Raw genomic sequence first — 26,338 nt, 5'->3', positions numbered from 1 at the left:
TATTTTTATGGGGTACTGAGGATCAAACCAAGCACCTGCCATATGCTATGCAAGTGTTCTACCACTGAGCCCCAACCCCAGGCCCTCCAGTCATTCATTCAAAAGCAAACTATATTGGAAAACACTAGCTGCCATTTAAACTTGGAGTTCTTGTATTTCCAAAGGTGGATTACATCGTAAATAGTGAGTTTGATATGACTGTGGGGTGCATTGCTCTTACACACTTCTTTTCCAATGTTAATTTTATACATGTCTTTTTGAGTATAAAAACTCAAAATACATTGTGTACTATTGTTATTCTTAACAATTGCCACTTACAAAATAGTTGGTGGTTTAAGACAAATAATGTTTTTTTCTTTCCAAACATTTCAGAATAAGTTGTGACCATAAACACAGAGTATGGAATTACTTTTGCATTTACTTTGCAACTTTGTTGGGTAATTGTCACTTTTATCCCAGTTACTTTCTCTGTTCTATGATTAAGTTTGTTTTTATTCTCATTTATCTAACCACATTGATGATGAAGTATTGCATTATGAAAGACAAGATTGGTAATTAAATAATAGCTTCCAGATCCACTATACATTGAAATTCTTTTAGGTAACAAATGTTCTGAAGAGACTCTCAAAGAGGCAGTACTTTCATTGAAACTACAATATAAGAATTAGAAAGCCAGGTAAAGCTGTAAGTATTGTAATTCTTCTGAAACCTTACCATTTGAAAGGAGAGATAGTATGATTTTCTAGAAAATTTTGATTTGTGATTGCCAGGGTCTTGAAGCATCTGTTCATCAGTCACAGGTTGCATTTCCACCTTCTACCCATAGACCATTATTGAGGCATTTTGGGGGTGTTCACTGCAGTTCATTGGATTATGTTGTTTCCAACTCCTTAGCTTCACCATCACTGATACCTATTTGGGCTGCCTTTAGAAGTGCCTAACTTAGGGCATGACAGAATGGAATACATTTCCCTTTAAGCCAGTTCTCTTCATTGTGTCTTTTTATTTGGTCTTCAGGGTATTTATGTTATCTGAAGCTTTTGGAGTGAGTAGACTGCATTTGTGTTATTTTGTTTTATTTCAAGGAGGCTTTGCCAAGATTTTGGAAGCAGCCTGGCTGGAGAGGTAGAGATTTCAAATATTGCACATGCATCATATAAAAAGCAAGCATAAATTTTATTTTAGATGTAAATATTCTTCCATTTACATTGTTAACTTTATTCAAGCAACATATTCAAGTGAGGTTTGGTTATTTTCATTAACAACTAATGAAAGAGAATAACCCTCTTTCTCTTTCTGTTTAGAAATACAATATCACACATACTACAGAACTTCTAGGAATAATTTATCTGCTGAGTTGTGAGACTGGAGGAGTTTGAGTTCCTGTTGAGACTTTTTCAACAACTGAGACTTTTTCAGTGGCCCAGAGAGAAATCTCAAAATGGCATCATACCACAGCCAAGACTGCTGGTCAGACAAAAACATTCTGAAGTTACTGGAAAATATAGAGAATAATGTTCAATGCAATGATAATGAAACATTCAAGACAACCCTTTCAAATATGGACTGGGAAAAAATAGCTTTTAAGCATTTCTCTGCAGAAATGTGCAAAGGCAAGTGGTTAGAGATTTCTCGTAAATTGAGGAAGTTACGTACATTGAAAGAATTAGTTCTGGAAGCCAAAGAATGTGTTAAAATTCCCACAAAATGCAAAAAATATGACAAACATCCAGACTTCCCCAAAAAACCCCTGACTGCTTACATCCGCTTCTACAAGGAGAATTGGGCCCAGTATTCGCAAGAGCACCCTGAGCTGAACAACAAGGAGTTGACCAAGATCCTGACTGAGAAATACAAGCAGCTGCCAGAAGAAACAAAGCAGAAATATATTGAGGATTTTCAGAAGGAGAAACAGGAATTTGAAGAAAAACTGGCATATTTCAAAGAAAATTACCCTGATCTAGCTCAGGTCTCCAAAACATCTGATGTCTATAAGAGGTGCCAAACCAAAGCCAGAAAGAAGTTACAAGGAAATGTAAAAATTTTGACATCTCTAACAGAAACTGATGGATTTTCTGAGAAGGTGAAATTTCATGGAGAGCCCAAGAAGCCTCCCATGAATGGATATCACAAATTTCATCAAGATTCATGGTCTAGTAGGGAGCTGCAACATTTGCCCCTGAGGGAGCGTATGGTAGAGATTGGGAGGCGCTGGCAGCATGTCCCACAGAGCATGAAGGAACAATATACAAGACAGGCTGAGGAGTTGCAGAAACAGTACAGGGTGGACTTGGACCTCTGGCTCATGAGTTTGTCACCAAAGGAGTATGCCTCCTACAAAGAGACTAGCTATGGGAAGCGTAAAAACATAACCAAAGCAGGAGGCCCAAACCCCAAGTTCAAATGAATAGACCAACAGTCCCCATCAGCTGAAAGTCTGCAAGAAGGCCTTGAAAAGAAGCAGGGACTGATGTCTCCAGGGAGGGACCCACCCAACACTGCTCAGATGGAAATCAACTAACAACTATCATCCCTCATAAGGGTCAGCAAAGAACAAGAAGAAAGAGGATGAAGGAAGTGACTCCATAGACTATAGGAGTGGAGATGAAACTGGATGTGGTGGGTCTGAGGGCAGTGGCTCTAATCATCTCCCTGGGGCAATCCTTAGACTAAGACTTCATCTTTGTTCATACTCTATGTTGTTATGTTGAGGGAACTATCAACAAAAAGGAGTTCAGGTTGGAAAGAAAGAAATGTGGATCACTAGTATCTATGACAGTTTCGTAAACTGGGAAAGGAAAACCCATCTAGAACTATGTGTATGTGTGTGTGTATATATATATATATATATTTTTTTTCTTTTTTCCCACTAGCAATATATGAGTGTACCTCTTCCTCACATCCTTGCCAACATGAATGTGTTCTCTGATATAAGGACGCTGATTCATGGTGTGGTTGGGAGGAGGAGCATGGGAGGATTAGACAAACTCTAGATAGGGCAAAGGAGAGGTCGGGGAAGAGAAGGGCATGGGGGTAGAAAAAATGGTGGAATGAGATGGTCATCATTACTTTAAGTACATGTATGAGGACACAAATGGTGTGAATATGCTTTGTATATGACCAGAGACGTGAAAAATTTGCTCTATATATGTTATGTGAATTGCAATGCATTCTGCTGTCATTTATAAAAAATAAGAATAAAAGAAAAAAAGATTGTAAGATTACAGAATGAGATAATTGTGCTATGGAATGCACACAAAACTACACTGAGTATTCTTGAAGTAAGTTTTGCTTTTACTTTTAGGCTTCCAGTAATGATAGGCAGCTACCCATAAATCTGTGACACCCGCAATCTGTGAAATTGTTACTCAGGATTCTTGGAATGAATCTGGAGTGAGAATTATTGCGTGGTTCTTTGGGTAGGTACCTTAAAAAAAATGTACCAACTCCTGGTATCTCTCTCCCACCTGGGAATGGGCAGAATTATACAGGCAAAAATATCTCTGTGTGTGTGTGTGTGTGTACTCAATATTCTTTGCTATTTCCATATTTTGCTCTCATGAATGTTAGCATCATGGTAGTTGTATCATTTTTATATGAAAAACATTGAGTTTTTTGTGTTTAAGTTGTTCTTAACTATGTTTTTAGAATTAGTTTCTTAACTGAAACATTAAAGTATAAAAATTGTACATATGAATGAAGTGCTGTGTTATGTTTTGATATCTGTATACACTGTAGAATTTTTAATTAGGTCATATCTATTTATTTCCTCAAAATGTTATCATTAGGAGAATACACTTAAAATCCTTTTGTCTTGTTTTCTGAAATGTACAGAACTCTCCTTGTTTCTACGTATTCTAGTTACTATTTATGTTTTTTTTTTTTTCTCTCAGTTAAGAATCATTTTCAGATAATAATGGCAACATTTCCAGTTGCTGCACCTCTGCTGTATTTTCTCTTCTAAATATGTTTTAGGAACCAGAACAATGTCAAGAAACACCAGTGATATGTTCTGGATTTTATTCTGTCTTTTAAGCTAAAGCTTACTTGTTATCTAATGATAAAAATCATGGCAATTGCTGCCTCCAGGGCCAGTTCCTGTGGAGGATGCTGCAGAGTCTGGTCTGCACGGGGCACTCAGGGTCCCCCTGTGAACAGGCGGTGGTGGCAGGGAGCAGGGGGCCTGGCTGTAGGGTGGGTGGGGGGAGCAGGTGAGGGGAGGTTGGGGCAGGGGGGCGGTGGAGGCAGGGAGGGGTGGTGGAGGGGGGAGCGGTGGACAGGGGTGAGCGGTGGACAGGGGGTGGCGGTGGAGAGGGGCGGGGTCGACCTCTGGCTCCTTCTTCTACCGCATGTGGCTTGTGGCAGCAGAGAAGTTCAGTTCAGGCACTCTTTGCCCGCCATTTCTCTTTCTTGTCCGCTTTGCCTCACCTGAGCCACGACGTTCCTGGACTCTAATCCAGCAGCTTCCTCTTTGCCCAAAGGTGACTGCGGCCTTCCCATGGCGAGGCGCGGAGGGAACACGGTGACCTTAGTGCTCCTCGTGCAGTGGGAAGAAGAGGGCAAAGGAAAGGTGGTGGATCTGCTGGCGAAGGACGCTGAGGCAGATGTCGTATGCTGCTGCCAAGTGAGGCAATACGGCTCTAAAGGAAGCCAGCCGGGGATCTCGGGCCCAGAACCTGGATTCGCCGGCCCAATTGAGGTATCACCTTGAGATTCTCTCCTTTTGCTTGTGCTTCAGCGATGTGGAGAAATGGCGGGAGGTCAGGGTCCCTGACCCGGACGCATTGGGTGGCTTTGTGGAAAATACGGGTCTATGGGGAGTCTGAGAGATGCGCGATGCCTGGGGAGTTTCTGTTTTCTGTTTGGGGACCGGTGCTGAGCCTCAGGACTGGGTTGGGGGAGAGGTGGGATAAGGTCAGAATTTGAGAAAGCACCTCCAAGGCCTGTTCTGGACTCCCTGTGGGGACCCTTGAGAACCCGGCCCTGCTGCAGAACCTACCCATCACCCAGCCACCCTGGGCAGCCAAGTGGGAGTGATTATTCCGAAATGCCCTGAAATCCAGACTCAATACTGCCCCACCTGCAGGCCCCAGGCATGAAGAGGTTTGCCTGTTCTGATGTACTTTGTTGACATCAGAACCCACCTGGAGTCATTGGGACTGTTAAAGTATCCTGGCTTTGTTTGTTTGTTTGTTTTCACCCCGTACCCCATTAAAGGGAATTTTTTTTTTCTTTCTCACTGGTTGTAAAGGAAGAAATCCCTGCTCTAGTAAAAAGACTGAGGGAAGTATGTACATGAATGTCAAATCGGATATTTAGAAATATCTAAGTTGTTACCGTTACATAGAAAGTTCACTTTCTGAAAATGTAGTGGTTGTGTACTTCCTGTGAGGAGACACGTGGTTTTCAGGGTGAGTTTCTTCCTATTTGCTGTTTGCTTTGAAGCAGCCTAGATGCATGGCCTTTATAAAGGCTCTTAGATAACCTTCAGGTTCAAAATTCCAAATAGATGAGCAATCTCCATGTTCAAAACCAAATATAGTATTTGAAGTTAACTGCAGTTTATGTAGGTTACAAGAATAGCTCCTGAACTTAAATGCACAATGCAATGATGCCATGGTGTAGGTTTTCTAATAAGTTAGTATTGGGCCTGCTTGACTGGAAATTTTCTGCCTAAAGTTGAATATGACTTGTGCATTCAGAAACAAATTACAGATATGTAAAAAAGCTAAATGTAATTAAAAAATGATAAAAATCATGCTGATATACATATTTAAATATAAATTTTGACACATTAAGAAAACATTTCTTATTATTGGTTTTAATATACTGTGTCTCAGGTTTGGCAAGTAAGCAAGAAAAGGTAAAACCTCCCATCATTTGCTTTTTGTTCTATGCAGTCTGTCAGTTGGGTGGATAATTCTCCTTAAGGGAAATCTACGTTACTGACTCCACTGAGTGAAGCTGACACATAAAGAAAACTTAGTATTATTAGTAAAGGAAACTGAATTAATGACACACCTCAGATTATTCCCTTGTCACATTCCAGAAATAAATCCCCTGGTTATGCTTTTTTATAATTATGACTAGATTTTATGCAATTCTTTTAGCTCTTCTTTTGGTGGTAATATTATCAGTAAAGAAAATGAAGAATTGTTTGTTGCATATAAGTTTTCCTTGGCAATGATACCACAAAATACCCAAACATCCACATCAAACTTACTCAGAGTTAAGATTAGTCAAACATTAAACATGTACTGATTGCCTACCATGTACACTATAAGAGGTTTTGTATACTTCACTAAAATATAAACATTTCCAGTTATCCACTCATAGAAGCACTCCCATCCACAGGATGATCTATACTTTCTATGCTCTTTCACAAATAATAGATCTTTGTCCAAATAAGTGTATTACACACCCTGATACATGGTTTTTATTTCCAAAGATTCCATACAAGTGTGCAATGTCAGTGTATGGCATTCAAGCTGATATTTCTCTACTTAAATTTGGGATGACTTTATTCTCATTCTCTGAGTATCATTTATCCAATATCAGGGATTCCTGGTTCCATCATTAAGTAAACTACAAAATTTGAATGGATAGTGCTCAGCAATTATGTTTCCAGGGGGAAGACAACTGATTTTTTATTCTAAACAGAGCTGGCTTTCAAAAGTAGCTGGTAGTTAGCCAGCATGGTGGTAAGTGAGTATTATCCTAGCACCTTAGCAGGCTGAGGCAAAATGATGAAGATCACAAGTTCAAAGCCAGCCTTTGGGCTTAGCAAGACCCTCTGCAATTTAGTGAGATCCTGTTATCAAAAGGGTAGAAATGTGTTTTAGTGTTTAAGTGACCCTTGGATTCAATCCCTGAGACAATAAATAAATAAATACTTAATTAAACAAATAAATTCCATGGTAGTTATTTTAAAGCACCAAACCTCTCATTTAAATTTAAAAAAATGGCCTTGATCACTCACTGCCATTTTTATTTCTGGAGTGAAGGCAACTGTCTCCAGAGAGCCCAGTGATACCAAGCTCACAGAACAGTACCTCTCAGGTGGTCAATTTAAGATGCTTCTTATCTCTCCAGCCAACCCTCATTTCTCTGGGCCCATTCTATCCCTGCTTGGCTAAAAGCTCCTCCCCTCTTACAGCTGTATTCTGCCTCTGACACTCTGTCTACTTTGAGTTTGACCATAGAATTCTTTCTTGGCTGTGTTCAATCTGTGGCCAGTCAACACCACACTGCTTTTGATTTGGCCTACTATCAGTAAAAGTCACTAACCAGCCTGTTAGCACAGGTATCACCCCTCACTATCATACTTTGTCACCAACAGGAAACAGTGTTTAAGAGATCAGAACACAAAATTAGTAAATACCTGTGAAATAAGCCTAAAATATATATTTCCTAAGAATATCGGATGTGACTTCAGAGATATGGGAGTAATTGCCTGAGGCGGCTGTGCAGCTAGCTAGAGGCAGAATCTGGAGCCAAATTCAAAATCATGCCCACGACAAACACAAGGTAAAAGGTAAGAAAATTTTATAAGTAAATAAAAATATAGTCTGGTACACAGCAGATATTTTAGTATCTCTCCACAGAATTGTAGACAGAATACAGGCAGCCTGTATAATGAGAAATGTGGCTTGATGTAACGGAGGCTATTATGTACCAAGGATCTTTATTTTCCATTCTGAAACTAAGTCTGTGGCTTCAAATAATATGCTACTATTTCAGAGTAAAAGGTCCCACCAGCTTTAGCTCCATTCTTTTATTTATTTATTAATTTTTGCTACAAGGGATTGAACCCAGAGGTGCTTAAATGCTAGAGTCCTCTTAGCCACATCCCAGATCTTTATACTTTTTTGTTCCCAGACAGGTTTTCACTGGGTTGCTTAGGACCTCTCTGATTATAACTTTCTACTTGAAGTCTCCTTGCCTACATCTTCTACGCAGCTAGGATGACAGAGGGGGCACCATCACACTGCCAATCTTTTCAAGAAATTAGTCACAAGAATAGATCTCACTCATCCCATGAGACAAAGTAATAAAGCTGAAGAAGAATTAGGGAAGTACATGAGGTGGAAAGCAAAAGTGGAACAAATATTTTTACAAGATAATTATTTGAGTTAACTAAATATGAATTTTCAGATTAACTCACAGAATAGTGACAGAACTATTTTGTTTCAGTATTGTACCATCATTAAAAATGCTGAGGTAAGCATGCAGAATTCAGAATATTAAAAAATGCAAGGCTCCATTGCCCAAATACATTCAAGTGAAGGTGGTTTGGAAGATGCTAAATAAAACAAATCAAGTAAAACCTGAAAGGATACTTCAGAGATGTGCACACCCTGCTTTTGTAAATGAGGAAAGTGAGCAGAGAGAAATAAAACACACAGAGAGAGAACAGTGTGCACATTGTTCTATCTCCTACTGTTATTTGCAACCACATATACTAAAAATACAAGGAGATAACTATCAAGAATACATTAAATACACTAATTTAAACAAAACATTTTGAGTTGATTGATATACATGTAGAAGGTAAAGGTATTAATACTGCACAGCAGCACACTGTGGGCTGTCTTTGTCCTGCCAAAGCCCACCAAACAGCTGAGAAGGGTATGTCAATAGAGATGAATGAAGACCTCTGGACACCAGGTTTGAGAACTCAATCTAATTTATTATTGCATAGGCAAGTTTTTTATGTATATTGTGCTACTGGGCAGATTCATCTGAGGATCATATAACCCTATGAGCTAGCAACATGCTTACCATTGGTGACCAGTGGGCTAAAAGGTCAAATGCAGGAAAGGAACATTCTGACACACAAGGAAGGCCAAGTTATCAAGGTGATGGACCCAGTGGTGTTAGTGTGCCAACTGCTATATCCTGGTTCAGTGTGCTAAAACCTGAGAGTCCCTCATATAGGCAACATTTGCTGCTTCCCAAGTTATGGGCCCTACAGCACACCTCACATATTTAAGAGACTAATTAAAACTAAATGATCTCTCAAATATTTTACTGCATGGTTTTTAAAAATGAATAAGTTTTTATCAAATTTTCAAATTTACGGTAAAATGTACAAACTTAAAAATGCACTTCTTTCTGTTATCTTCTACAATTTTTGCCTTTATTTAAACTGAGAACTGGGTGTTTTTAACCTAAGAATGGTTATGTAGTATTTACAGTTAATTGCATTTCTTAGTTAATTTATTGCATTGTAGGTGCACATTTTCAGGGTGGAAAATGGTCACTGGGTACAAGAGGGATCTGTGTTTTATAGGTTATAATGAGGGTGACTTAATCATTGGAGACAAACAGAATATGTTGGTTTGGGCAGTCAAGAAACCAGTAATAAAAGTCTGTAACCCATTATTACCAGGATGAGATGGAAATCCAGAGCCTGGAACATACTATTTACTTTTTACCTCTGGGACTTGTTGTTACCAAAGCTCACTATTTGATTTCTCCCTCCAGGACCCATCCTCACTGGAGGACTGTTTAAAGTCTAGAGCCCAGGTCACTATTTACCTCATCCCCTCAGGATCCATTGTCCTCCTTTTTCTTTGGGGACTGTTATTTTTCATAAACTTCATTTATCAAAATACATTTTCACTGGGAAAAATAAACAAATGGATCCATGCAAAGTGAACATTAACTTTGGTAGATGTCAGTGTAGGATAGCATATAAAAAACATATTTGCCCTTATTCCCCCAGAGCTGCTTAAATTTCAATTTAAGAAATTTAAAAATTAAGAGGTGAAAAAATTATGAGATTTTATTATGTCAACATTTTTTTTCCATTCTACATGGTCATCAACAAAGCTCCAGCACTTAAAGTTATCTGACTAGTCATTGGGAGCTTAGTCTGCACCTTCTGGAACACCTGTGGTGGGTGAATTTGCTGTTAACATCAGCTGCAACTGCTACAGCTTTCCACACACAGCAATTGCATTTGTCACATGGTCTGCCCCTTTCTCATGTTCACCTTGAGCTTGTAACTCTTTACCAAAAGGTATTTCTTAATGGAAAAATTTCTGAACAACTTCAGCATCTTTAGGATTCTGTTACTTAGAAAACCCACTGTCTCCTTGAAAAACTTGTTCTCCTTTCTTCCTTCCCAAAGTGTGATCTATAAGTTGGGGTTACTCCACCTCTTGCAATTAAAGTAAATACAGTAGTGGTTGATGAGCCCTGCATACCCCAGCACAGGTGCAGCATGGGCTCACCTTTTCCCTAGGGGCATGAAATGCAGCCACCCTGTGCATGGAGCAGAAGTTGGTGGTGCTTAGAGAGAATGAAATTTCAATAAGTTTTCTTTACAATAAAGTTTATTTCTGGTGCTTTGATCTATCATTAGTATATCAAGTAAAAAATTTTTTATCTAGATGTGTCAAAAACTGAAAATTCATCATACTTTAAAAACCTGGTTATTTTTGTGCATGTTGTATTCTTCCTTGTTAACTCAGTACCAAACAGCTCAAGTCCTTCCCCTTCTTACTCACTATGTTTCCCTTGCATCTTCTCCATCAATACAAAATCTTAAATTAGGGGCCCAGGAATAGTGTGAAAGTGCTGCAAAGCTCTACTAGCCTTTTAATAAGTTTTCTTTACAGTTAAACTTTTTCCTTAAGCTTTTCCTATTCTTAATCATGAAATAAATTGGGATAATACACTAATCCAGGAAGAGAAAATTTAAAAAACCACAATAATAGTAGTTGTTAATATTAAAATTTTTCTCTGAAAAAAAATACTAAATTTTTAATTAATTTGCTTGTTCATTCCACTTGTATTGTGTGTTATCTTTTAAGCATTGCATTCCATGTAATGGGTTATAGTAGGAAATGTGACAAAAACTGTCCTTCTGTTGTTAAATTTAGAGTTGATATAATTAACCATGAATTTGGTGAGAGTTTGTTGAATATTAGGAGATGACATAATATGCTTGGAGTATGAAAAAAGAGGAACTACCTTGGTCTATGAAGGCAGAGATGTAATAAATGACTAGTTAGAAAAAAGATACTTCTTAAGATACCTGGATTTGATACCAGAGACATTATGTGTAGAGTTTTATTTTGATATGGAAAGGTCCCAGGAACACAGTTTTTTCAGACATGGGTATTCACCAATTAATTCTCATTAAAAAAAAAATCTTTTTTTCTCTCATTTTCTTCCTCTCTTTTTAATTTTTAACATATTTTTCTCTTTTTTTCACCTCTATTTTTCAATACTGAGGAATGAACCCATGGCCTCACACATGCTAGGCAAGTTTTCTACTACTGGGCTACACCCCTACCATTTCCTTTTAAAATCATGTTAAAATGTCCACGCTAGCCTGAAAATTTGTAGTCCTCCAGGAAAGCCTCATTTTCATTTGAGATTTTAGGAAGAGAATAGTCTTCAGAGGGCAACTGAAGGAGGAAGAAAAGAATATATGTGAGGGAACCTCGGAAAGCATCATATAATCTGATATTTGAATCATCACTATCCAGAAGTACCCCACTCTGACCCTGAGGTCTTTGCACATAATGAGTTAAGGGTGGCGAGTTGATGTGGAGACTACAGTGGTTGTTCATCTTCAAGAGAAATAGTAGAAAAGTTTGCTCACTGTCAAAACTATGACTAGTGGTAGAATGTTTACAGACCCCCAGCTCCTAGTTGGAGGCATTTGCCACATCCCCCTCCCAGTAATGCCTACCAGAGGTAAAGACCTGGACACCCCAGGCAGCAAATCCTTCCACTCTCTGGGGCTCCTCAGTTGTGCCATCATCTCCAAATATCCTATTTCTAAATTCATCTTAAATGCTCATATAGTGATTGTCTCATCCTTGTATCATTTCATTATTCACTGCACAACAATAACAACAACAAAAAAAACCCATAAGTTCAAAAATTACATTTGCATTCCTTGGGCAAAGGCTGTCTCCCCAATGGATCTGTTCATTTCCCCATCCTCTAAGGAATGATAGAGAGCAGATAGAGTTCACAGAAACTGATGTATGGAGAATGGTGATTATGTCCTCTGTAACACCAAGACATTTTCAAAGTATAGTGCAAAATAAGAAAACTGAAAGTATCATGTAATGTGTGTTTAAATATCTACTTTGTCTAGTTTGTTTCAGGACACAGTCAAATGTCTTTATTAGAAAACTCTTCTTTAGTTGATTGTTTTTCACACCACTAATAAATAGACATGAGTTTACTATGATTGTGCCTGCTTCATTATGAAACATCAAATAATTTGATAGAAAGTAATGTCGGCACACTTTACTGAAAAAAATCTCTGTCTTACATTATCTGCTGAGACCCTGTATTCAATCTAACTTGGGTTTCAGCAGTCTGCTATCTAAACCTCTTCTCTAGTGGAGAAATAACTTGGCTGAATCATGTTCACAGATCCCTCACCTTTCATTTGTTTTGAAATCTACCTATTGGTATTAAAACCATTCTATTTAAGGCAAATTTAGTCATTTTTGGTACATTAAAATTTGCATTATATGCATAGTAGTTATTATTTGCTCATTGCATAGTGTAAGTACACTTGGAATATAGAATAGATTAAAAAAACACTAATATTTCAATCTTTAAAATTAGAATAAGCTAGAAATTAGGAATTAGAAATTATAAATCAACAAACTATTAATTTCTGCTGTGAAAAGTGCATTGTATTGCTTAATAACCACCAGACACCAATATTCTTCCTTCTCGTGCACTAACATATGTCTCTGAGCTATAAGTTAAGAAGTGCAGTCTTGATCATTATATTATGACTAGACATGGAAAGAAGATATAAATGTTTTCATATCAGAAAATTAGAAATGGGAAGCATATGATTTTCAGGAATCCCCTAAAAAATTGAACCTGACTTCCAGACTGCTCACTCTTACTTCTGAACTTGTTCAGCGTTTCAGGATTCCAGTGATTTGCAACAAAGACATCTCTGGGTTCTCTGGCTGAGGCGGCTGCCACTGCAAAAACTGGATCCTGTAAATGAGGACTTCAGTTATACTTTCAAACCAAATGCTAATCACAAAATTATTACATATGTACCTCTTTTAAATCCAAGGTATTCATCTGAATTCTCCCATTTTGGTGAAGTAGGTATACATTTTATTTTATCCACATTAAATAAACTAAAATCCAATTTCCTTATTCTTCTCAAACATTATCCAAAGTAAAAAATTGTTGAGTGTCATTCTCTCCCTCTATTCCTCACTCATCCTTCAGTGCTGAGAGCCACAGCCGGGTTGGAATGGCCCTTGGCATTTTACCAGAAGTATGGTTGAGAGGTGAGCCATTAAGATGATGTTGGATTAAAACAGATTGTGTATCCAATTGTATATTAGACCTTTACTGTCCGGTAATAGGATGGCTCTTGCTGGCTCTTGCTGCCTCAGGAGCCTGCTACTTTGGAGTTCCCTTTGAGTTCTAGCGGTGTTCCTAGAGTGAGTGTGCGCGCATCCCAGGGGAGGGAGTTCCGGTTGGTGTGTGGTGTGTTCCTGGAGGAACCGCGTGGGTGGTGTTCAGGAGAGTTCCCGGGGAGTGTGCTAGTGGAGTTCGGAAATAAAAGTTTGTTCCTGCTTGAGTGGCTCGTGATATCTGCCCAGCCAGACTGCGGCATTTGCTGGCCCATGCGGGGAACGCGTGAAGCTCAGAGGTAAGTGAAATACACACATACATTCTTCTGAGTATGTCATGTTTTATATGACACAAGAAGAGAAATTATTAAAGCAAGATTTTGTACTTGATAAATGCTCTGTAATGAATTCTTTCCATTTCTTAGAAGTAGAATTGCTGGGCTAGGACCAAGCAGATATTAAGTATGTTAAGGTACATTTTTTTTAAAATCCCAAAATAATGTCATACAAACATCTCTAAAAGTATATGGAGGTACTTATGTAATATTGTTACAATATTGGATGGTATACTTCCTTGATAATTCACTTATTTCATAGTACAATAATGGTAATTTGCCTTCCATAGTAATTGAAAGCCTTTCAAAAATGTACTTAAAGCCCATAACTTTTAGTAAGTAAATGTGATAAAATTATTCCAATACTAACTAAATACATGAATATATAATATTTATTGTTTGATTTATTTTAATATATACATAATTAACCAAATAGCATAGACAAAATATTGCCTCATTTAAAATTAATTATAACTGCATATACTTAAATAAGTTCTTATGTGAGTTTTATGGCAGATTTTTATCTTATTAATATAGATTTTCTTTTCTAAAACATGTTTTTTGTAGCTTTTATTTTTATTACTAAAAATTATAACACATAAAAAGAAAACAATGGATAATAAAAAGAATCACACTAACTTATTACTGTGGTCGACTCTAGGACTTTTTCAATCTTCCAGAGGTTCTTCTGTACATAGCTGTTGCTATGTCCATTTCTTCCCATGATTCTATCAAATCCACAATTTAAATCAGATTTATATATTGATTTGTAATGATAACAATATATTTAAGCAGTACATTAATTTAATCTTTTATTATTTATATCCTGTTGATGGACTACTTTTTTTAGGGAACATAAATCTTTAACATTGTCAGAATTATCAGGAACTTGGACACGATATTTAGTTAAATTAGTTAATGATATGTTTTGTAAAAATAACTTTTTGTCATGACCTCTGTGTTCAGTAAACATCCCTTTGTTACTTAGGGTTAGATAATTATATTAATAAACATTGATTTCCTCCAGCATATCAAGGACAAAGTAGAAGGCTGTTCTTCTATCTCAGTACATTGTGGCCAAACCTGATAACGGACAACAATCATCCTTTGAAAGGTCATGAGAATTTTAGGCACAACATTGATTATATCAACTAGAACCCAAGACCATATTTCCGGCCTCTTAGAAAATCTAATCATTATGCTTATTTTACAAAGTTCACTACATGCAGTTTCATTTTTGATTAAGGAAAGTTATATTATACACTTAGGAAAGTTAAAACATATAAAGATATATTCTTATCTTTTTATAAACCCTTTTTTATTTTACATAGGGATATATGATGAGCATAGTTAATATTGGTGGAAAGTGGATTGATGTTTAGAACTTACTTTCTATTGAGAAAGATTATAAAGATATGAGAACTAGTGCACCTTGACTGAGAAACAAAGAAGCTCTTTGAGAAAGCAGCTCAACCAGTTTTATGAGAATAAATTTAGGAATTAATTAAAACAGCTTTATAAGACACAGTTTTAGAATAATGTTAGAAATATTATTTTATTTAGATTCTTAAGTTGAGAAATTCTTAAGTTTGTAGTTGTCTAGGTTTCTGGTATGTTTTAAGAATGATTTGTAAACTTTAGGATGTTTTAAATATAAGATTTAAGGGGACTTTTTTAGATGGGAATTTTAGATTAGAAATAAAGTACAAGTGTACTTTAGGTTAATGATTGGTTAGGAGACTTAGAGTCTGGTTACGTAGTTTGGCATTAGTTAACAAGAAAATAGCATATCTTGGGGAAAACAGTAAATCTTGGGAAAATCTGAAAAATGTAAATTAGTGACATATTTTATTAATGATTCTGTACTTTTAATAATTACATAACTGAAGGTCATATCCTGGAAAAATGTAAATTAATGTTACATTTTTTGTACCCCCAATCATGGTTAAGGAAATGTCATGTCTTGGCAAAGTTTTAAATTATATAATCAATGACGTATTCTGAATGTATAACGATGAGAAAAATTGTAATAAAAGATGACCCAGAGAAAGCTGCATTAGCTCTCTCTCTGGAGATTGCTCCAACCGAACGACTCCTGTCTCATCTTTTCGCTGACGCCACTCATCTTTCAGGACTCCCTGGACCCTGCTAAGGCAGGACCCCCACAACAAACGTTAGCTTTGCTTGTTTGCCCAAAGTCTGAACACTCAACCCCACTCCAGGCTGAACATTCAACACCACTTAAAGTTGAACACTTGACTTTCACCTGTCTGGTGTAATGGAAACCCAAATCTGAGGGCCCAGTCTGTCTGAAGGCAGAAGATAAAACCCTTAGCAACTACTGTATGATTCAATCACTGCACGCCAATAAGGCCACTTGCAGACCCAGAGACCCCAATAGATTCGGGTTATAAGTACTCTCTCTTGTCCTCTTTTGCTCTCTCTTTCTTCTCTCACTTTCCCTCTCTCATTCTTCCTCTTATTCTTCTCTCTTTTGCTCTCTCTCTCTCTCTCTCTCTCTCTGTGTGTGTGTGTGTTTCTTGCACTTTCCTTTTCCTCTCTCTCTCTCTCTCTCTCTCTCTCTCTCTCTCTTTTGCACTTTCTTTTCCCCTTTTCTCTCTTTTGCACTCTCTCTCTCTCTGTTAATCAGACATTGCCACAATAAAGGTCTCTTGGTTGCTCCGAGTGTCATGATCACTTTTCTTTTAGTTATAATGAAAATACAAAGTGAAATTAACAATAGTAAAAACATATTTAGCTTGTATATAATTTTGAACCTTGGCCGAGTTATATATTATATTTCCTATTTGAGATCACAGTAATCTTTCCAATAAAATTAATCTTTGAATATAACTTTAAATCAACTGAAATCTGGCCTACTTTAAAGTTATTCTGACATGCTGTAAGATGGAAGGCAGAGCCTTATCTCAGGTAAGGCAGGGCCCTTTACAAATCTTAGGTAAAGTGTTTTAGTTCTGAAGCTGGTCTTTTTCTCTCTTTTTAGATATCATTTTATAACATTTACATATATTATTTCCTGACTCTGTATAAATGTTAGTAGCACAATATGACATATATATGAAACATTAATTAAGGAAAGGCTGAGAGTGCTTAACATTTTTTTTCATGTGGAAAAGTGGCAAAATGTTTTATAATATTAATCTTTAAATAGATTAGGCTCTCATTACTTTTCAAAATGTATGTAAATTTTATATTTGAGTGTAAAAGGTAACATACGATGTGGTTACCAAACATCAAATAATGTAACTAAATCCCCAATAAAATCTATTATCTTTATAAGTTTAAATTACCACTACAAATAATTTTAGTTTAGAGAATACCAGCTTGATAAAATGTTCTTTTAAACCTTTTATCTTAAAGACTTGTATACCTGAAAGATATGAACCCATTTAATGTGTAAAGAAGAGCAATTTACGATACTTTTATTGATGTTTTAATTTTCCTTTAAATGCTAACGGAAAATCTGGACTCTGTAATGTAGGACAATACTTTAAAATAACAGCTGCTGTTTAGCCACAGATGTACAAACCTTAATTTCTCCAAGATTACTTGTTCTAGGGGACAAAATTTAATACACACAATGTAATTAATATTTGTAGAAGTTTTTATTATTTTAACATATAAATATATCAGTACATTATTATTTGTCCTTAGGGAATAACCTTGAATAGTTTTAACTATTTGTGTGACATATATAACCAACTTAGTTACATATAAACCTTTTAATATTTGTCTTTTATTTATAGACCTTTATTTTACTTAATTAGAGCCTTTTGTTATTTACTTATATGTATTATAATTATACTTTACCACATAAAGACTTTTTACCTGGAAATGGTTTTTATTAAATATATTTTTACATTTAGAACTTTTTAATAATTTTTAATCCATTGATCCTTTTTTTCTGTGTATCTCTGAAATAACCCTTATAAATTTCTGAATTTAGACAAATTAATCCATTTCAATAAGATGAAATATTTGTTATTTACAGTACTTTAATTGAAATACAGTTGAAACCACTTGACTCTTTGTATGTAGGATTATAATCTGTTGGGACTTTGTAATGTATTGTGAACCTGTTTTTATAATAACAAAAAATGATTTCAAATTTTCTTTTTAGTTTATCATTTTTTGGAAACACCAACATTGTTTAAATATTTTACCTTCTGGAATTTAAGGAGTTAAGAGAACTTGATATTATATTTAACACTCAGCATTTTAACTTTGTACCAATTAGATGTCTCTAAGCAACTCATCCATGATTAATTTTATATATGTTCAGATGTAATTTAGGTAACAGATTTTTTAAATAAACAAGGTATCAGACAAGTGCATTGAATAGTATTAGTAATCTTTTTTTCCCTGTTATAGAAAAATCCTAGAAACAATGGATGTCAGACACTTTATAGAAATTAACATTTTAAGAGCTCTTTAACTATCTAGAAACAAAACTGTGCATTAGTAACTTTAAAAACATTTGTAATTTTATCTATTTTTTTCCAATTTGAATTGAACCTTTTAAATCACATTAACCAAAAGTATCTGAATCCATTTTTTAAAATTTTAATTTATGCACTCATGTCAATTTTTTTGTACCAAATACATGTAGACATGGCAATACATGTGGACGGACAGTACACCAGTGCACCCACACAAAGCAAACAAACAAACAAAAGCCTTGTATCTTATATTTTTTAAAAAAACTATTAGATTGAGAGTTAACCTTTATAAATTGGCCTTAGAATAAAGCAGAATGCAATCAGAAAAACATATTAACCTAAGCATATTGGATCAATATTATTAATTTCACAAATATAGAATTTTATAATTTTCTAGCCTTTTTCCTGAGGTGGTACTGTTCATGAAAGCTGAAAAGAGTTGAGGGAACATAGACAAATGAAGGGGGCTTATTTTTCCCTGGAGGAACTTCCCAAAGACACACCTTCATTGGTCTTCTTTGGAGAGTCCTCCAGGTTGGGATCCCATTTTAAACTATTTTTTTCTGGTTTCTTGGAGAGTGGCCACCAACTATTAGCCTGACATTGAAAAATCTGAAGACCATTTTTTAGTAGCTGGGAATTATTCATGCTTGCAAATACTGAGAGACAAAACCCAAATTTTCTACACAAAATTATGCTTTTTGTTATACAATTTAGGAATAATAATTTTATAAAACACTTTAGTTTTAATCTGTCCTCTCTAGGGACTGACATCATTTACCCAGTTGGCCACCTGGCTCAGTTCCTAAATGAAGGCAATCTCTAGAATGCCTTTTTCTTTTTACCTTTAGCTTTTACTTTTGACAATTCTTTTAGTCCTGTTGGCAGCACTTTACATTTAAATACAAGCTGTAGTAAGCACAGTTAAAACCATTTTAACCATTTTTTTTTTCCATTAGAAAAAAAAAAAAACTGAGGTAGACATTAAAACAGAACACAAAGGGAAAAAAACAAAACAAACCAACAGACAAAGTCCTGAAAATTGTTAAGAAAATAAGTTAAAGAGATCACTGTAGAGCTTCATGATGTCAGTGGAGTGAAGGAGTCCTAATGAGGGAAGAGGGGTTATGAGCACAAGAAAAGAGCCCTTGCACACCACACGGACAGATAAACACAAGACAAATGGCTGGTGAACAGACACAGGACAAATGACAAACAGCAAGGCAGACATTGGACCATACACTAACAGATAAATAGGACAAACGGATGGCAAACTGACATTGGACAAATGACAAACAGCAAGAAGATGCTGGTGAAATGACAAACAGCAGAACAGACACAGGAAAAGGAACAATCACTGAGGTCACACAGGGAGATCTCTAATGGGGCAGAGGGCACATCTCATCCTTCCCACAGACAGATGAGGCCTTACAGGGAGACCTCCAGTGGGCCCCCAGATACAGACAGATGAGGTCACATAGGGAGACTTCCAGGGAGACAGTGATAAAGTCTCATCCTCTCTTGGGAAAGGTGTTAGTGACTGCAACCAATCTGACCTTTTCCCCAGAAGAATCCACTCACCAGAACTGACAGGCCAGCAGGAGGCTTTTCAGAGCATCCTAGGATGGATTGGAGTTGCCCTCTGAGTGAAGCTGAGGAACATTTCTCAGGAGCTCCCCTCTACTCTGGGGCCGATTTCCAAAGGCCCATCATTAGAGGCAAATTTGGTGTGAGGGTAGGTTATAAATAGATCCTGGATGAGCCCCCAAATGTTATAATTAAAGCTTCATCCCAGGATTTAATGAACTGATTTTCACACCACTCCTATATAATTGAATCAAGCCTTTATTTAAGCACACTAGTGGCAACTGACCAGAACATACAGCTGTTCCACTGATCAGCCCCAACAATTGCAAGGGCACTCCTTATAAGCCTAAAAACTGCAAAAGGGATGTTCAGGGGTCTAGCCAATTCAAGCAAGTCAGGTTACAGAAGTGGGACAGTGCAGTCAAGTGATGGGAAGCCTAACCAATGACAGTTAGCCCAGTCACCCCAGTTACAGAAACAGAGCCCAGTTACCCTAGTTACATAAACAATGCCCCATTACGTAGTTCCATGCTCTTAAAGGTTTCTATAGCAAAAAGAAAAGAACATCTTGCTCCAGTCATGACCCTTCTACTTGGCATGGTTGTTTTACAGGATGAAGTCATAAAACAAAATGGAGTCACATTTGCTTCTACTATCACACACAAATCTTCCAGAACTTCCAGACCTGGGTCTCCCATAGCTGACTGTGGTGAGTTGGGAATTTAGAGTAAAGGCTTTCAAGCTGTCTTTATCACCTAAAAATTGTTTAAATTTACTTGACAAGCTATTTGGGTGTTGTCAAAGTAAAAAAACTTAGTTTTTTTCTTGGTTAAAATATATATAACTAGACCATTTGTAAAATATTGTTTTCTGCTGAGTGATTTGAGTAATTTCCATTCTATTACCTTGTGTTTTGTTAGAATTTGCATGTCTTAACTGAAATATTTCAGCAATTTTATCAATTTTGGAACCCCATAAAGTGCTTATAATATTCAGTATATTTTATGCATGCAATAGTTTTATGCACATCAATTTAGAATTTGTTTTTTTTTTTTTTTTTTTTTTTTTTTGCAGGGGGGTTACCAAAGATTAAACTCAGATGCACTCAACCACTAGGCCACATCCCAAGGCTTATTTTGTATTTTATTAGTATATTACTGGGTTCCTTAGTGCCTCACTTTTACTGAGTTAATCTTTGATCTTGTTATCCTCCTGCCTCAGCCTGCAGAGCAGCTATGATTAGAGGTGTGTGCTATACACCCAGCTTCAAATTTTAGTGTATACTTTGGATTGTAAAAGCCTTGTTGTAAAAGTCCTACACTCTGTCCCTTTATAACCTTTAGTTCACAAAGTAGATTTAAAATGTGTTCCACTTGATGAAACAAAATTGCAGAAGTTTCCAAGTTAAAACATTGATCACTATAGAAATAAACTAGAAATTAAGATGCATTTATCATGCTTACCAACTGCATTTCTAAACTAAAGTGTAGTCTCTCAAATTTCCTACAGAGAGGAAAGCACCATGTTCCCATTTTTAATTTATGCTCTCCTTTTCTTTCTTTCTTTCTTTCTTTCTTTCTTTCTTTCTTTCTTTCTTTCTTTCTTTCTTTCTTTCTTTCTTTCTTTCTTTCTTTCTTTCTTTCTTTCTTTCTTTTACTGGGGATTGAACCAGGGCTAATCTATCACAATATTACAACCCATTTTGAAATGGTCTCACGAAGGTGCCGAGGCTGGCCATAAACTTAGTTCCCTTGTGTCTCAGTCTCCCCAGAAGCTGGGATAGTAGGCATGCACCATTGAACTGGGTCTCTAGTTGATTTTGTTTTAAATAACAATGGATTAAGTATTGCTGATTATTACTGCATCATGGATACACATCACCTCAAAATATGAAGGCACCCTCTGAAAGCCAGAACTGATTCTGGAAAAAGTTATTTTCTTTAATGAAAATTAATGGAAGACATTAGTTTTTAATTTTCTGTTCAGACCTGGGGCTAAAATTCAGGACCTTACTTGTGCTGGGCAAGTAAGTGCTCTACTACTGATTATATCCCCAGTCTTATATTCTAATTTGAAAATTTAAAAACTTAATTCATTTATTGGTACTGGGGATTGAATACAATGTCACTCTACAACTGAGTCACATCATGAACACTTTCTTATTTATTTCTTTTTTTTATTCTGAGACAGAATCTCAATAAATTATTGTGGTTGGCCTCACATTTTCAATCCTCCTGCCTCAGCCTCTCAAGTAGCTGGGAAAACCTTGGGTGTGAAACCTTGGGTTCAATCTCCAGTACTAAAAATAAAAATAAATACATCATTCAAATATATAGAATCAGGGCAGCAGTAGGGCAGATGTCTAGCACTAGGAACATGGGCTTCTTTTACTGTAGGTAGGACCCTTTCATTCTGAGGTTATGTAAAAACTGCCTTCTCCAGAAATGGACATTATCTAGGATAACTTCAAACTTTTATTGTATTTATTTATTTATTTTTATTTTTTTTCTGATATACCAAATAGTAAACTTAATTTAGATTAATTTGTAAAAATATGACTCTTCTAAGTCAATATTGCTCTTCTCCAAAACAGTACTTTTTTCCAGTACAGAAAGAATGACACCTACAAGACTGTCTTCCCTCACACTAAAGCCTATGGTTATTTTTCAGGAAAAATTTTAAAGGAAATGGATCCTTTATGGAAAATGACTCAGGAGATGCAAAATAATCTAAATGAAGAAGTTAGGAAGTCTCAGTCCTTTGTCGTAAGTTTGAAAAAGTTTTCTGTTTTTGTGCAGACTACAATGATCCTATCAGGCCAGTTTGAGTTATCATTGGAGGAAAACATTTTCCTCTCAGAAAAAGCAGGGAATTCTGTTAATAGTACAATCCTACTGGCTAACACAAGCTCATGTATAGAATACTGGTATGTGTGGTGAATGAAGCATGACTAGTATTACTAGTCCAACTTTGGAGGTTTGGATAAATCTTTACAAACACTGAGGATAAGACAGTATTGCACTACTTAGTTGGAAAGGGAGGAGATAGATAGATTTTTAACTATGGGTGAAGTGGAGCATTTTTGTTTTGGTTTTCATTTAGGGTTTTATACAGTATGTATGGAAATATTTAAAAATATTTAGAAGAATCAGACAAAGAAACAGAAGGAATGACAGAAGATCCAGTTAAAAAGGAAATAATGCAGTAAGAAACCTTAAGAGACATCATAGGGTGATAGCCTGGGACCACTAAGAATCTTGATTTTAAAAAAGAGAGAGACAAGAAACTGAGGAAGGATGGTAGACAAGATTAGTAAATATATAAGAAACTTTCCAGGCAGATGACAAAAAGTACTTGCTTGATGCTAAGACAATAATATTTGAAGTTTTACATTTTCCTTTGAATGTAATATTTTGAAATAAATATCTCTGCAGGACTATGTAGCCTTAAGGAAAAACATGATCAGAGTTCAATATCAGAGGATGCATTAGTTTCTTCTGGAGGAGGAGCAATTTCAACTGGAGACACTAGAAAGAGAAGCACAGGAGATTTTGCAGCAACTCAGAGACAGTGAAATAAAAATGGCCCAACAGAGGGAAAGTCTAAAGGAAATGTAGAGGGAGCTGACTGAGATGTGTCACAGACCCGACATGGGAGTTGCTCGAGGTAATCATGGAGGGTCCATCCTGAGAGAGAGGAATTCTTGTCTTGGCAATGTTGCCTATAGAGACCACTGTGATCACCTGAGTGACACACATGTACTCCTTCAAGCTCATCATTGTCCAATTACTTGTTTCCGTATATTCTGGTAATCTTGATAGATTGTAAGTCTATTAGAAGATAAATGATACAAAATTCTAGTGTTGTTAAAAGTACTACACAAACAGAGAAATTATCCAAAGGCTAAGTGGTCATAGGAAGTTTAACTTTGTTGAGGAAATATTTAATTTGTTTCCCAACTCCATCATCACCCCCCTGTTCTCCTGCACAAAAACAGTGGAGGCTTTCCCCCTCTCCTAGGCAAAGTGTACAGAGTTTTCTAATCAATTTCAATGCACTATCTTTCAAATAGTTTTCTGTTTAGTTGTAATTGTTAGAGGGGGTCAGATCTCTCCTGGGACTAAGCCTGGGAGATGAGTGACACAGGAACTGAGGTCCTGTTGCATCACTGCACAAATGCTTTCTAAGCTGAATCCTCTCAGTGCACACCAAGGCTGTCTTTTAAGTTTAGTGGGGGCTTTGATATTAACATAGCCTCAGGCAATTTCTTAGAGGGGACTGAGGAAAAGAAAATATCACACAAACCAAATAAATAAATAGGCTTGCCAGAGTACCAGAGACAATCCTTCTCTATATCATTATTAATATTATATCTTTTTTTTTCTTTTTCCTTTCTTTCTTTCTTTTTTTAGTATTTTGGGGATGTATTTGAAAGGTGAGTTATTTAATTCTCTCTGGTTCATGAGAATTTGTTGTTGTTGTTGTTGTTGAAAAGAGGATGTTCTTGATTTCAGTTATTAATATCTTTTCCTGTTGTTACTTAATGTTGTGTTTGAAAAGAGGCTCCAAGATAATATATTCCTTGGTTTCAAAAATGTGCTTCTTACATGGATGAATTCAATTATACCTACAAATGATTTGGTGTTCTGTGCTTTGTTTCACCCATTCTTTCTATCCTCTTCAGCCCAGTCCCGATACATCTTAGAAAAGAAATTTTCCTAAGGTATCCCATAAAAGCATTCTATTCTAGGGTGAGTTTACAAATAGAGAAAATGACACTTCACCAAAACAGGAGATTTGTAAAATACTTTGGATTAAAAATTGATATTTCTGTGATGATTTTGTGTTTAACCTTTGGTTTGAAAGTATAACTGATATCATTCTTCCCAGGATTGAGTTGGTGCAGATGCAGAAGCCCCAGCCAGTGAACCCAGAGCTCTCTTCATTATGTATTACTGGAATCCTGGACATGCTGAATAAGTTCAGAGGTAAGAGTGAGCCTCTGGCAGACAGGTTCAATTTTTTAGTAGGTTCCTCAAATAAGAGGCTTCTCACTTTTAATTTTCTGACATGGAATCATTTATATTTTCTTTCCCTGTCTAGTCATAATACAATAATCAAGACCACACTTCTTAACTTATAGCTCAGATCCATATTTTAGTTCTGATACAGGTAGTACAAGACAAGGAATACTATTGGTGTTTTGTGGTTATTAAGCAATACAATGCTTCCTTCTTAGAGAAGCAATCAATATTTTGTGATATTTCAGTTCATTCTAATTTTGAAGATTTAAATATGATTGGTGGTTTTTAATCTATTCTATATCTCAAGTGTTTTTATGCTATGCATTGGAAAATAGTAAATATTATTTATAAAATCTAAGATTCAATGAACAAAAAAGTAACAAAGTTTGCTATAAATAGAAGAATTTTAATACAATCTGATGGATTTCAAGACAACTGAAAGGTAAGTGATCTCTCAACATAACCAAGTCATGTTTGTGCCCCAGTAGAGAAGAGGTCTAGATAGCAGAATGCCAAAACACAAATTACAATGAATGCATGGTCTCAACAGATCCTGCAAGTCAGAGATTATTTTCTGTAAAGTGTGCAGTTGTTGCTTTTCATCAAATTATTTGATGTTTGAAATGGATCATGAACAATCAGAACAAAGTGATGTCTATTTGTTAATGATATCAGAAACATCTCAAGAAGAGATTTCTACTAAAAAAAAAGACTTTGGGGGCATGTCCCTACTTTTCTATTGACAATTAGATATTAAATCACCCCTTAACACAGTACATGATTCTTCAGTTCTCTCTCTCTCTCTCTCTCTCTCTCTCTCTCTCTCTCCCTCTCTCTCTCTCTCTCTCATTTAAAGATTTATGTGGTAGTGAGGGCATAGGAACCCTTCTCCATATATGAGCAAGTCTGAACTTTCTCTGCTCTCCACCATTCCTTACAGGTGGGACAAAAGAAGGGATTGATTAGGTAGTCAATCTTTGCCCCGAGATATGTAAATGTCATTTACTGATTTGAAATTTTTTGTCCAATAGATAATAGAATGATTCCAGGTTGGGCCAACAATTATAAGAGCCTTTCTAATGAAGTTAGAAATAGAATATTTGGAGATGATAGTGCAACTGAAGAGTCCCAGAGAGCGGGATGCTATGTTCCATGGGGTGTTGAGGCCATTACCTCTGGTAGGCACTATGAGGAGGTGGATGTGTCAAATATCCCCAGCCAGATACTTGGTGTCTCTAAAGATTTCACAAGTGACAGTTTGGTTGTGAGGAAGCATTTCTTCTATTTTCCTTGAAGATGAACAACCACTGTAGTCTCTTCACCAATTCCTCATACTTATCTCATTATGTACAAAGGCCTGAGGGTTGGGTTGGGGGTTCTTCTGGATCATGACCATGCAAATATGAGCTTCTATGATGATTACTGAGGTTCCCTCATCTTTATTTTCTTTTCTTCCTCTTTACCCTCCCCTCTGAATCCAATTTTTTCTTTGATTCTATATAAAATTGAAGTTTCCCTGGGCATGGTTTCAAATGAATAAAATCTTAGCTACACAGGAAGCTGAG

General features: G+C 36.3%; 1 pseudogene; it reads left to right on the top strand.

The window, feature by feature from the left end:
* Positions 1-1,435: 1,435 nt before the first annotated feature.
* On the top strand, positions 1,436-25,951 carry LOC124097588 (upstream-binding factor 1-like protein 1; annotated as a pseudogene).
* Positions 25,952-26,338: the final 387 nt, after the last annotated feature.

The sequence above is a fragment of the Marmota monax genome, unplaced genomic scaffold (assembly GCF_021218885.2).
Source record: "Marmota monax isolate L192 unplaced genomic scaffold, Marmota_monax_Labrador192_F-V1.1 WCK01_AAM20220418_F8-fsc00833, whole genome shotgun sequence".
NCBI classification, from domain to species: domain Eukaryota; kingdom Metazoa; phylum Chordata; class Mammalia; order Rodentia; family Sciuridae; genus Marmota; species Marmota monax.
Note: the sequence above shows the minus strand (reverse complement) of the source record. Positions and strands in the feature narration are given on the sequence as shown.